The sequence below is a fragment of the Centrocercus urophasianus genome, unplaced genomic scaffold, assembly GCF_019232065.1.
Source record: "Centrocercus urophasianus isolate 14NV4802_14NV808 unplaced genomic scaffold, USGS_Curo_1.0 seq_11, whole genome shotgun sequence".
Taxonomy (NCBI): Eukaryota; Metazoa; Chordata; class Aves; order Galliformes; family Phasianidae; genus Centrocercus; species Centrocercus urophasianus.
In genome coordinates, this window is record NW_024884253.1 from 44,819,083 (window position 1) to 44,832,971 (window position 13,889).

Genomic DNA, 13,889 nt, shown 5'->3' on the forward strand with positions numbered 1-13,889 from the left:
GGCTCACTATGGTGGGCTGAGGTCCCAGTTGCATCAAGTCAAGCCTGCTTTAGGGGGCTGGGACCCAGCCTGCGAATCTTCTAGGAAGACATTATTATAGGAGACTTCTGGGAGAGTCTTGCTGTGGCTCTAACAGCCACACTGGAGGAGCGGGCTGTTATCCCAGCAAAGATTACCTTATGGGGGTCATAAATATTTGGAGACCTGAGGAAATTTTATGAAATAATAAATGGTCCCAGGGACGAGGACCAGGAGGTTTCTATTCACATAATACCATGGCAAAGTACAAGAGAACCTTTAATAAAAATGAAATATGGCAAAATAAGTACTGACGAAAGGAAACCTGTGTTCATACAGCGCAGTATAACCTGGTGTCATTCTTCAGTAGAACACATCACTTGATCTACAGATCTGAGCTAAGAGTGAGATATACAAACAAGTAACACTGTTTTACCAATCCATGGTATTAAGGACTATAAGTGACAGTGAGCTTTGATTTCAAGTGTGCCATCTAAAATCAATGAAGATGCTTGGATTATCTGTTGGATGATGATAGATTTGCTTTTGTTGATTACATTTGTTCATTTTTTTTTCCCCAGGCAGACTGAAGCATTGCCAGCAGAGCAGTCTTTCTGCTGGAGAAGGGCAGGTCGAATATCCTGGGACATCATGGGGGTATCAGCCATGCAGGAAGGGTGGATGGGAGCCAGCAGGAGATGGGGCCAGCGGATGCCTCTGCTGCCTGGCTTGGCCAGCAGCCCTGCACCCGGGATCCTGGCCTGCCGTGTGCTGAAACAGAGCCTCGACCACCCAGAAAGACTCCTAAAGCAGGAGTTACCCTTTTTCAGTCACCTAGTTTGTTGTTGTCGATGTTTGTTTGGCTTTGGTTTTATCTTAGCTGTTTCATTCATCTTTACATTTGGTGGTTTATTTTTGCTACTCAAATTAACCAAACAACAGGCAATTAGTCTGCTTTACTGCATAAAAGTTATGAATGTTTAATGTTCTGGGCTTCTAAAAATGGGCGGGAATAGAAGTAACATCATCAATTTACTGTTTTTTTTTCATGATTAATGTTGTAGTAACTGAGAATAGAGACTACCTTCCAGCAGAAGTAGCTTTGGAGCATAGTTGGAGCTCAACAAGGTTGTCTACACATAAAATGTCAAATTGGTTCATGGTTAAATGAGGCACTCGAAAGCAGAGATCAATTTTATTTTTTCTGTCCTTTCTTTTAACATTACAAAGACTTTTTTTTTTGCCACCAAAGGCACAAAGAACATTTCCCCGTGGTTGACTCACACTGTAAACTAAATTTAAAATTCTAAGGAATAGTGGTTATGCCTGAGTGAAGCTTGTGGATCGTAGAGAAAAAAGACATCTGCTTCAATCAGTGCTACAGACTCCTACAGTGTCTCTGAAGCTTGGACAACGCTTTACCCCATTTCCAGCCCGCTTTATCTTTTGTATTTCTTCCCTTCCCACAGGAAACAGGGTGCAGAACATGGAGCAGAGATGAGGCCGTACCTCAGAGCATGGTGCTAGAGGCTGTTCTCTCAGCTGTGCCTCTTGAGAAGTGAGGAAGAGCAGAAATTTTTAACACAAAGCTAATTAAGCCAGCGCCTGCAGCCAGCTCAAAGACCTGGCTGATTTGCAGTAGTCTCGGAAGAGTCCATCTCACAATGATAAAGCCTGGAGACTACTGCATCTGCCAATCTCTGTGTCAGGAGCAGCAGCACAACAGTTACGTCAGGGAGGCAGTAAGAGGGGAAGTGACAAGTTACTTCCAAATACGACGAAAGAAAACATTCAAAATGTTTGTCTTAGAACTATTTTTCTGGTTAATGTTTAACCTTTCATTTTTCCAAAGCAATGTTCTTGTTATCAGCTCCATTGCTGAAGGTCACATATAGAATAAAAGTCATATCTTAAACATGAATAAATAACACAAGCAGAAATTAATTGAGTGCAAGTGACTCATGCGACATTTAAGATTTTCTTTACCTACCAATGTAAGCAAATGGTGTAACCATGTCCCTTTTTGTCCTGTGAGCTGAAAAGAGATCAAGTAAGCCAGAAATGACCTATTGTGCCATGAATGCACTCGAGCTCCATTAGGAAGGCTCTCGTCCTATTCAAGGAAGGAAACAGCTATGGGACGAGAGGACAACTGTGCCCCAACAGGGGACGTGCTCCAGCAGTAGGGAAAGGTTCCCTGCTAATGGGGGAGCACTGGGAAAGCCTTTTGACTTGTGCTGTCCTGCACTGAATGACGGTCATGATTTTGACTGATGCGGGGAGCTCCCTGATAAGAACCCAGGGAATAAAAACAAATTCTTTTGAGGAATTTGTGACCAATAAATCAATCATTTCATTAAAGCAAGCATGCAATGCATATGGTTTACCTCCTGTGTTTGAGGGTCTCAGCAGTTCTCAGATGCACAGGGATTCATCCACTGAGGGGATTTGTTCAAGCGCAGGGGAAGATAGCTGGAATCTGGAAAGAGTTTAATTTGGATTTTCTTCATGGTAAATTCCTAGCTGTATTTACTTACGATTCTAAGTAGTCGTGTAGTTTCATAAAGGACAAACAGGGTCAGAAAAGAAACAGTTCTCCTGTTTGCACCAATTATTTGTACATTTCAGAAAAAAAAATGGCACAAGTGCTCCACAGCAGAACAAACAGTTGTTTTCTGTGGAAGGCAGGGAAGCAGCGACTGTTGCTTTTACAGATCTAAGTGGAGCTGAATAATTTCTAAGATAACTGCTGAGGCAGTTCTTAAGATAATTATTAGTAATCAGATAGAGTTTATTTGTCCAGGTGCTTTGGTACTCTGGTCAAATCAAGCTGATTGATTCTTCCTGTTCTGGTGGGAACAAAAGGAAAGCAATATTATCCAAGCAATCTGTTTTCGAGATGTTATATGCACTGCTACCTTCATGTTTAGGTTTTGATGGTCTTATCTATGGCTGATACAGCTTTCACTCTCAACAAATGAAGACCTTGTGTGCTGGGCCTGCCATAGAGAAACACTGGAGGATGAAATTAGGGAACTCTGGGCACTGCTTTGACCTCAGGACCCATCACTATAACACCTGGGAAACAGGAAGCAACTTTCTTTGCTGCTGGGGTGACAACTGCTCTCACCTCTACCTGACAGTAATAGGCCAGTCTGCAAATCTCTTATGGGGTACAAGTAGCTGAGCTTTAGGGGTTTCAAAAAGCCTTTCTAAGGGACTGGTAGATAAAGTATTGGAATATTCAAATAGCCCATATGCACTCTAATAGCAATTGTAATTTTTCTAAAGAAGGTTCTTTTTACTTGACCTTTTGCTCTGTGTGCTGTAAAGCCAATAAATTAAAATCCAGCTTTGATGTTGAAGATACTTGCTGTACTCCTGGAAATGAAAGCAGCTGTCACAAACGGCTTTTTTTTTCTTTTCTTATTTAGAGAATAAACACTGGCAAACAGACAAATGAGTTGTTGTATTTCTCCTAATTGGAGTCTAGTTTAATTTTTAAGCTGATACTAGCAGTACTGGAGCAAAGTCTCAGAAATATAAACTCCAAAGAAAGAAGAGCCCTTTATTCAGTGACAGCTCTCACCTTGTCACAGCTGATACTTGGACTTTGTCACAAGTTTGTGAGGTGAAGGAGTGGGGGGACAGGCTCCTTTGCATTTCTGAGACAATGGCTAAGCCTGGACTAATGCATATTGAATCATAGAATCATTAAAGTTGGAAAGACCAAGAAGATAATTTTGGCTGACCATCAACCTATGCCTTTGACCACTCTAGACCATGTCCTACAGTGCCACATCCAAACGATTCTTGAACACCTCCAGGGATGGTGACTCCACCACCTCCCTGGGCAGCCTCACTGCCTCACTGCTCTTTCTGAGAGAAATTTTCTCTTAATATCCAGCCTGAACCACCCCTAATGAGGAACTGCCCTCACCAACACACAGTATTTCTCTTTCTGAATAGGAAATGCTGTTGTTTTGTTTTGCCTACTTCAGCTCTCAGACAAATTTAATTTCTTTCTTCTTCCAAGAAGCTTGGAATTATTTTCTAGACCAGGATCTAGATCTAGAAAAATAACTTCTTCTGGCACAGCCTCTGATTTCTGAAGAGAAAGGGGCTGTTCAAAGTTGATACTGCCGTCCAAGTCACTGTCTATCACACTTTCCTGCTCTATTTTCACTTTTCTCATGTAACATCACATCATCTCACTTAATACATTTGTTTCTGATTACTGGCTGTGTATAATGGCCCAGCACAGTGCCTTACAGTATGCTATGGCCTCATGCCATGGGAAAACATATTCGTAATTTTTATGACCCCTGTGCAGCAGTGATGCATTTTAAAAAAACAGAAGAACATATAAAGGAATTATTTTGTAGCAGGATTAAGCATCATTACTCACAGCAGACATACACATTTGAACTCATTAAGCCTTTGCTTTGTTATTCTTGGTATTTCAGAACATGTGCTCTGAGTGTCTCTTGGTTCTTTCCAATTCTGCTATATAAAACCCCTTTAAAATTAGGCAGGACTAGACCATAAAGCTCTTGATCTCAGACTCTGGGGACAGATTTTTCCCTGCCTGTCAATCTGGAGTGAATCTGCAGGCAAAGGATTTTTATTTCAGCTTTAGATGGTCCAAAAAATGCTGATGGTATGATAAGAAAGGTGACAAGGATCAGCAAAGCGAGTGGGTTACAGCAAATGGATACACACATCCTAAGGTTGCCTTTTGCTGTTCCATACTATTAAAAAAAATAATAATAAAATTAAAACTGAGAAGAGTCTGGGTAGATGGATGAATGGGGTGGGGAAGAAAATGTCAGAGCAAGCCCCTGGCTATTTCTCATTTCATTTCACTCAGTGGCAATACGTCAAAAACAGAAGAAAAGGCAACATTGAAATTTAAGGGAGGGAGAGGATGTGTGTGAAAAATTCCATAAAATGTGGTTCTGTTTTAGACTCTGCTGTATGGAAACAACTTCAATGTTTTTTGCCTTCTTTTTTAATCCTTTCTGCGAGATGATGCTTTTAAAGGAAACAGGCTAAGTCCCAAATAGCATAAACCCTTCTCAGAGTCATGCTACTCAAGGTCTAACTTTTGAAAAATTACTGGCAAGTAGAGATGGGGATCAGCCTCAGCCTTGGTGTAAATCCACTATCCACTCTAGGGCTGCATTACAGCCGAAGTTATTCTCCAGAGAGGTAGCTCTTTATTTTAAGATTAAAACAGTACTGAAGCAAAGTAGAAAGCAGAATCTAGTGAATAGCTTCATTCATTAGGGTGGAAAGTTTTGGTAGAGTGGACTGGACCTTGAGCTGTCACCACTGCTCTTTCTCCTTGGCCCTCTTGTCTTGGAGAGTCTATGGAAGAAAAGGTCATTCCATACACACAACTAATTCCCCACTCTACATACCAGTGGCATTACCCATCTCTGGCCTCCCACACACTGTCATGTCCTTATCAGGACACTCACACACATGCTAACACCAGGACACTTTGGTAGCTTCATAAAAAAGCAAAGCTATTCTTATGAGTCAGGATCTGGTAACACTAAGTTCTAGAAAAAATGTGTACAGACTGATAAGCACACAGCTAAGGATAGTGTCTGCCTTCTGGGACTGACTGCCCCTGCCTTGAAGTCATCCAGAAGACAAGTTGAGAACATGGAGATCTCCGTGGGCTACTTTTACAGCGTTGGACATCCCTAGAGCTTTATAGAATAACTGAGTTGAAAGCGTTGAACCAAATCTCCCCAGTACATCTCCCACATGTTCCTTAAAACGCCTCCACATTAAGAGTTTCAAAGCTCTTTGTGAATGAGTTGACTCTTGCTTGTTCAAAAGGCCATTCGGCCATGTTTCCCATGCAGTGAAGCAAAATCAGATGTGCTCAACCACGGTTCCACTTCATCAGTCTTTTCTTCAGGTTTGCCATTCCATTTTCACTGCTCACCGTTTTATCTGTGTGCTTCAGCTGTTTGAGCAGTCAGCTTTGTGATGTACTTGCATTCTATCTGGTTTGCGTGTAGAAATTTTCAGGTAAAAACTGAATGCAAACTTGAAGGTTGGCTACAGAAATTTGGTTTAGGAAAATTATTTTTGTCTTGATAGAGCTGAGAACAAGGACAAGGAGGAATGCTGCTTCTGCACACTGTCTGATGGAACAGAGAATTCCTGAGAATGGAAGCTCTCTGCAGAGGTTCACACAGAGAATGTGGTTTGGTCAGAGAAATAATATTCTTATAAAATCATTGCCTCTTGTGGGCTAAAAAATGAAAATACTGCATAAAGTCTCACCTCCTGGCTTTGTGCTTGTCAAGAACAGGATCTATTAGTCTTTTAAAAGAATAATATTAACACATGGTAGCCAAGGAGATTTATGTGAACTGGCGCATAATCAATGTTTCATGAAGGGTTGCTTTTTTTCCCACTTCATTTTTTAAAATTCTCGGAACTGCCATTAATAAACAAAATTTTACAGTTCCAAGTTTTCCTTGTCTTCTCATGCAGAGATGCTCCAGTTCTCTGGACATTTGCTTTCTTCCTTTTTGGATAATGATCTGTATCCCAGAAAAACTCCCAGAGCAGTAGTGTGCAAATGTTGGGAAGCCTTCTTTCCATCCCTAGAAAAATGGGCCGCTAGATCTCTTCTAATTTGCTGTCTTTAAAATCATTTGTCTGCATCCTCCAACTATTCTGGCAAATGTGAGACAAATTCCACTTCGACCAGCCCCAGCAGATAGCACACCCCAGTTGCCTCACAACTTGCAGAGTCATTTGGTAAGTCAGTTATTTTATAACTGCCTTCGCCTAATTGCAGCTACGTAAATTGCAATATGAGGTGATGAGCAAGCTCTGACTTCAGTAGTTTTCAGTGATGACACTGAGGTCATGGGCTGGCTCTAATAGCCTTGTAACTGTACTTCACTGTGGGAGTGGAAATGGCTTGTACGTCACGATGCAATTTGGGTCTCCTGGCATTTCTCACACAGGGGCAAATGTACACAGGTGCAGCCCTGGCACCAGGGCTGGTTCAATATCCTTCCATCTCAACGTACTTGCAGCTTGACCCCAGTGACTTATGGTAATTTGGAAAGCCACTCTGGGCTGGGGTTGTTTTACAATATTGAACTGACAGTTTTACTGCATGTGTGTAACTCCTAAAAGAAGCAGAAATCAGTTGTCACCCAGGCAAGAACCAGGTTTCTGACTGTTTTCTTTTGCACGTGCCTAATTTCCTTAAAATGTGGACCATGTTGTTGTCGATTTTTTTTTAAATTATTTTTTATAGGTAATTCTTGACCTTGACTCCAAGGAAAAGTATGTTTCTTCAAGAGAATGAAGGAATACCACTTATTCCTGGGGCACAATATATATTCCAAGGAAAACATTGCGCTGTAGATGCAAGAGTCTAGTTTGTCTGTCCAGAAGAAGCTGGTGTAGATACTTTCCCCACATATGATCTAGAGATATCTTCTGAACTGTTGGAATTAAAAGCAGGTATGACTACATCAGAAAAGCAGACTGCCCCTTCAGGTCTTTACATGCACTAACACTGGAAGAGAGCCCAAGAATTCATTTATGTGCCTATATGTATATTTAAGATATGTGCATGCAAATGTACATATATGTGATGTATGTGTTCTACATATGCCCGTGTGTTCTCTCTCTATATACATGCATGTATGCATGCATACATGTGTATATGTGTGAATGGGAAAAGGAAAGAACAAGAGGAGCTCCAGAGTTTGTCCTCCATTAACCAGGTCATCTTTCAGACGAGAAAAAAATGCTATGACCAAGCCAAGGCTTCTGCTCAGTGAGTTAACGCAAAGCCAGAAAACTGTGGCAGTAACTGCTGTCTGAGCACAACCAGAATTTGAACTACTCTGTATGTGTGCATTGCTGTACAATCCATTTCTAAATAAGCTGCATTTACGGTTTGGGTAGTGCACTGAGGAAGGAGGTCATTTGCAGTCCTGAGGCTACAAACTATATCCTTTCCTTGAAACAATGGTAGGTCTCTGGGAGAAAAAAAAAATAGAAAAGAAAAAAAAAACAACACAACTGAAAATGCATTCATATTCTTTCAGTGCAGAGAGTTGTCACAAGATTTCTGAATGTGAATCACTCAATGGTGAAGGGTAATAAGAAAGAAAAAGGTTGGTAGGAAACTGGTAAACTGTTGTACATACTCAATTATTTTAAAAGATTAGACCACAAATGGGTAAATCCTAAGTAGGAAGTCATTTCATTTAATTGCTTGGAGGCAGCAGTTGCTTCTAGAGAAAACAGACTGAAATGATTCCCAATCTTTTCATTTTCAGCAGCTGAATCCATGTCTGGTCTCAGAGTGAGAAAATCCCACTGCTAACAATGCACACCTCCACAGTGAATGACTGAAAGCTAGAACATTACAATCCTAAAAGCCTGTCTCCTTCATCAGCAGCAAATGTGCCATGGTCTTTCCTTGTTCCATGACCCCTGATCTACATCTGCTACTGAGGCTGTGCCTAACATGTCCTTCCCAATGGGTTCTTTGCCTTGCTCAGAGAAGGATGGTTGGATGGCTTAGACCTGGATGCAACATGCTCATTTGGTCTGTGTCCTTCCTGTCTAGAATCACTTTGTTGCATGGAGTCTTTCATGTTAGAAGACCAAGGAACTGAAGTATATGCCTGCTCATGGAATGGAAGCAAAGTTATCGTTTTTTTCTTGAAGTGCCTGTTTTTCTCTCTTAGACTCTTCCTAAGCTGTTTCCCAGAGTCTCTGTAAGCCTTTAATCTTCGATCTTTGACACTTGTCAATGATTCTTTCATGAATGATCCTTTCATTTGATGTATTATATCTAGCACTTACCTCACTCCTCAGATTTAATCTTTGATAGTCTTCAATGGACATACTGAAAATATAATTATGTGATTGTTTTGATAGCCTTCTCCCAGCCCTTCACTTCTTTGCTTCTCTATCTTCTCTATCAGTTGTTTAATACTGGTGGTACTGTTTGTTAGTTACCTGCCCAAGTTACACACTGTAGCCTTCATGTGATTTAAGGGATTTAAAAATTTGCAAGTAGGCTGGTCAGAAAATAGCTGCCCTATCCCAAGTTTATTATTACATGCTTAAACAAATTGTCCCAAACAAGGAAGACAGAAATGAAAACTCCATCAGAGGACCTGAGAAGCTGCCAAGTCATGCCAAGTTCAACTCCCTGCCCACTGCCCAGATCCTGGGCTCATGAGGATGCATATGTAGCTCTTGAAAGAAGCTTTATGAGTTATATCATTGAAGATAACACGCAATGACACTGCAGACCCCTGGAAGAAAATCAGTTACCAAAGTGACAACTGTGGAGTCTGGAATCTCCCTCAATACACAGTTTTTAGGCATTTGTATTTCACCAGTAGAAAACAGAAACTGTCCTTTATGAAAAACACTTATTCTCATTTGCTAAAAATCAATTCTACTTGAAAGCAGTTTTGATGTAAAAGCCATCTACCAGCCCTACAAAGAGTAGCCCTCTAAAATGTTTTAATAAGACAGATAAGTGTAAGCTCAACAGTGAGTACAATAGAAAGCAATAAATGGCCGTGCGTGGTCCAGGACTTTTGGTTGAGTTTGCAGATGTGAAGAATAGGCTAGTAGAGTCTGGAAAGGATGAAAGAAAGGAAGAGCAGAAAGGCATGGATTTGAAACATGTTTGTTTTTTTTTAAACCCTGAGTCAAACCAAGAGTGTAGGGATCTCAAGGCCAAATTCTTGATTGACACAAAAGCAGTGTAAGCCACATGTCAGACACGAGTAGATCAGAGAGTTGGCCTGGCTCTACTCTCCTCGCACTGATATGAAGCAGGAGTAACTGCACTGAGGCCAGTAAATAGGTTTTAGAAGAGTGTCAGAGCAGCGCCAGCAGATTTAAGATTGTTTAGGGGATAATGGGTCTTAGAGCAATTTCAGCTCTGGTAGGCTGCGTGAGATGGTAGCCTACGTGTCAAAAGGACAAAAGCAAGGGTGTATCAAGAAAGCAATTAACAGCAGGGAATAAAATAGGAGAGCCAGCTTTGCTCTGCACTCTCCTTTTGTCCCTGCTCTGGACAAATTACACTTGCCTTTTCCTTTCCAGAGGCTGCTCTGTTGACGTCCGTAACATCAGCGGCGGTGCATGAACTTGTAACATCAGTAGTGGCGTAAGCAGTGTTTGGTTTGGCCCAAATTACAGGACATTAAAAAGCAAAGTGAAAAGGAAGGGCTGCTCTTTTTTTAATGCAGTATTAATTGCTTTCTCCTCCCCAGTATGTACTGGAGTCCCTCTTGCAAAGCCCAGGATTAAATTTCATGTTCACAGTTGTCCTAAACCAAGATACTACCCTTCGTCTTTTATATTTTTTATTCTTGTTGGATATAACAAAGCATTTCAATCAGGCCAAGTCACTGAAGAGAGAGATGCCAAAGTAAATAGAAAAGTTTAAATTACTACAGCAAAGGGACCAAAATTTCAGCCAGGACCCGACTTATGGGGATTTCCAAGCTATTCTATAGGGCTCCACTATATAAATTTTCTAGATTTGACTCACCCATCAATTTTGATTATCCCACTGATTTATTTCTGATTACAGAGGTCATCTCTGTATTTAAAATGTCATTTATCTTGTCGGGAAGGTGACCAATGGGGTTTGTCAGAGACTCGGGCTGGTCTCCAGCTCTCTCTGCCTTGATGCTGCTGGCAGGGAGCCACCAGCCTCAGCCACACTGGGTGAATCACTGGGTATCCCATAGGACCTCACCCCCAAACCACTACACTGGGCTGCAGCCCCTGCACTGCACCTCAGTAGGGTTTGCTTTTGCACGCAGACATTCATTATGTGCTGTAAAATAGACAGGGTTTCACTTATTTGTTGTCTCACATTTGAGGCAACAGGCTCATTATCAGAATGTGTTCATTACCCAAGCTAATAAATATTTTGAACATAAAGTATTATCATTAACTTAAACTCCCTTGGGTTTTTGGAAAGAGACCAAAAAATAAACACATCCGTTTCCTATTGTTGGTTTGCAGATATTTTAGGGCCCCCTCTTTATTTTTAACCTTGATTTTTTCCCTCTTAACCAAATGGTGGAAATCTGTTAGGAGTCAACAAGAAATCACAGGCAATGGCAGGGAAACCTCGACTTTTGGGAACTTTGCATCTAACTTTTCTCTTGTGGGAAAAATTGTAAACAAAAAAAACCAAAAAACCCACAACTGGCTGCAAACAGGAGTATTTTAGAAAAAGATACATGCAAAGATCACACAAACAGTTCAAAATCTTAGTGTTTTCCAAAATGCCAACAATAAATAAGCCTAAAAACCTCGGGGACAGAAATGTTTAGAAAATAGAATTCCCTCCAAATCAGGATAATAATAATGACTGGTTCTGGTGCTATTTCCTGGCTGCTTTATGAGCACCTGCAGTTGTAGTGGTTCTGCTGGCCAGCTGAAAGCATTTGCCCTCAGTCAGATGAGGTCAGCACATCTCTAACCTACTGGTAGGGTAGAGGTAAAGCACCCCGCAAAATTCAGTAACTCACTGGATTGTCACGATCATGTGACAGAAAAATAGGAAAACCTGGACACCATCACCTGTGAATGTGGATGGGTGGAGGTCCCAGGCCTGATGCTGAGGAGCAACCATTCAGCTAGAGGAAAGCAACTGGGAGATGTATTGATGTGATCCTTATGTCCTGCGCTGAGAAGGCAGCAGAGCCTGCAGACTCTGACCTGGGGTGACTTGGCATTCATCTCTTCCTTCTCTGGAGCAACATCCAGTGAAAAGCCAAACCCCCACATGACTGTGGAGGTGGCTCAAGACCTGCTTGAAAATGCCTTTAGAAAAGGCTTGACAAGTAACCAGCAGAATAAGGGTAATTTGTTCTGATAATTGGTTATGTCCCAGTTTGCCCAGTTGCAAGCCCGGTTTGTGGGGTGGCAAGCTTGTTGCAGAGCTGGCTCTTTACTCTGCGTGACTAAAAAAGTGATTTTTCCTGCTTTTGAGAAGAATTGTACTTTACAACTATTTGAATAGATATTACTATTAAAAAGCTATCTCTCTGACATAAAGTGTGTTTCCTCCTTCCCTGTTTTCTCTACTAATCTGTATTTGCAACATAATAAGAGAGAGAGGGTTACTGGCAAGAACACCCTAGCAAAGGGTTAAGGGAACTAGTCCTGTTCGCAGCTCCCACTTTGTTTTAGAGAGGAGGTCCTGATCTCTGAGCCCAGCTTCCTCATCAGGATTTCTAACAGTCCCTCAGGACCTTCACCCCCAAAACAACTAAGGTTTTCAAGATCTTTTCCTGTTGCATAAGGAAAGCAGAGCCAGTTTAGTCCTATTCACCTTTCCTGAAGGAAAAACCTATTTTCTAGCTACCAGCTCTTGTCTTGTATCATGAAGTATCAGCTCTTTGGATCAAGAGGTACAAAGAACAGCGAGGATGATGGGAAACTGGACTGATTAAATCAATTTTGTATCATTGAAAAATTAGAATGCAGCGTCTATATCAATACAAGGAAACACTTCTTCATGCCTCTACTTACAACGTCAAACAGCGAGAGAGAAAAAGTGAGTAAGCAAGTGAGAGGGAGATTAACGAATACAATACACAGGAGCCTAAATTGAAACATCATTTTTCACAGAAATAAGGCTTTGGCAGGTCTAATGCTGTTTGTGATGTAGTGTCTCTAGCTGGTCCCAGTAAAAGTTGGCTGCAGTTTCTCAGAACCTGCTTTTTTGAGACTCACTGACTGCTTTTCTTCCCACAGATCTGATTAAGCTAATTGCACATATTCGTTAATTATAAGAACGGAGGTCATTTATCTGCAGATAGCCTGGAAAAAAAAAAAAAAAAGTTGTTGTTTTAAAATGGCTTTTTTTTTTTCCCTCATCCCGGCTTTTACTAAGGTGTTTGTCTTCTGCTGCCCTACTGTGCTAAGGCTGGGCACTCTGGCATATCGACAGACTCCTGGGAACTTGTGAGGATGCTTTATGGCATCCAGTCCCAGGGTTTTATACCTTGAGGAAAACATAGAGCTGGTGAGATCTCCTTCAGCCCCAGTCTGAGCTAAAGCACAACTGAACAAAGACTGCATATTGGTGCTTTTTGAATTCCTCCCCTTGAAACTTTTGCAAATGCCTCATACCAAAAACAAAATCATGCATGCTATCAAATCTGCTTTAAAGATCAGCTGCTGGATGTTTTGCAGAGTTGCTGGATGTAGCGATCCGAGATACATGTCAGCACCCAGGGTATAGCAAAAGAAAATGTATTTCAGTTATTCCTCAACTTCTGCACTGCCAAAATATCAGTCTCAAGAAGGCTGTCAGGAACAGATTCTCCATGGCATTATCTTTCCTCATTCTCTAACCCAAGTAGTAAGGACATGCTGGACATTCAGGGCAAAATTTCCCTTTCATCACTCAACCCAGTGAAGAATGTTCAAAAAAGGCAAGGAATTAATGTGTGGGGATGAGATGGGCAAAGAGAAGGAAAGTCATCGGGATGAGGTTCAGGGAATTTCCTTGAGCTATGGACAACTCATCCAGATCTCTGCAATGTCTGGAACGTCCTCCATCCATTGCAAAACACAACAGATTTGAGGATCTGAACACAGGGGAGAAATCAGTATTGCCATGCACTAACTGGCATTATGCCTGCTGATAATGAACACCATGGATTATTTATTTAGAGTTCAAACCACTGTACTGTCCACCCCAGTGAGCTTTTGCTGCGGCAAGGTGCTCACATGACATTTTCCAGCTTGGGATGGAAGGCAGCGATGACTGTTTTGTGAGTTGTGTCTATCTTTCTGATTTGACATGGGCTATT

The 13,889-nt window shown here is 41.4% G+C and overlaps 1 protein-coding gene across 15 annotated transcripts in view; it reads right to left on the minus strand.

Annotated features, from left to right (window-relative positions):
• The window catches only part of GATA6 (GATA binding protein 6), a 159,650-nt gene that overhangs the window by 56,154 nt on the left and 89,607 nt on the right, over positions 1–13,889 (minus strand). For 9 of the 15 annotated variants that reach the window (XR_006167140.1, XR_006167131.1, XR_006167137.1 and 6 more), the window contains exon 7: positions 2,406–2,497. The exons of 5 other annotated variants lie outside the window; for them this stretch is intronic. The gene's annotated coding sequence lies outside the window, so the exon portion shown is untranslated. Of the gene's footprint in view, positions 1–2,405; positions 2,498–12,674; positions 12,892–13,889 lie in introns of those variants that run through there. One more of the 15 variants, XR_006167143.1, reaches the window with a different exon arrangement.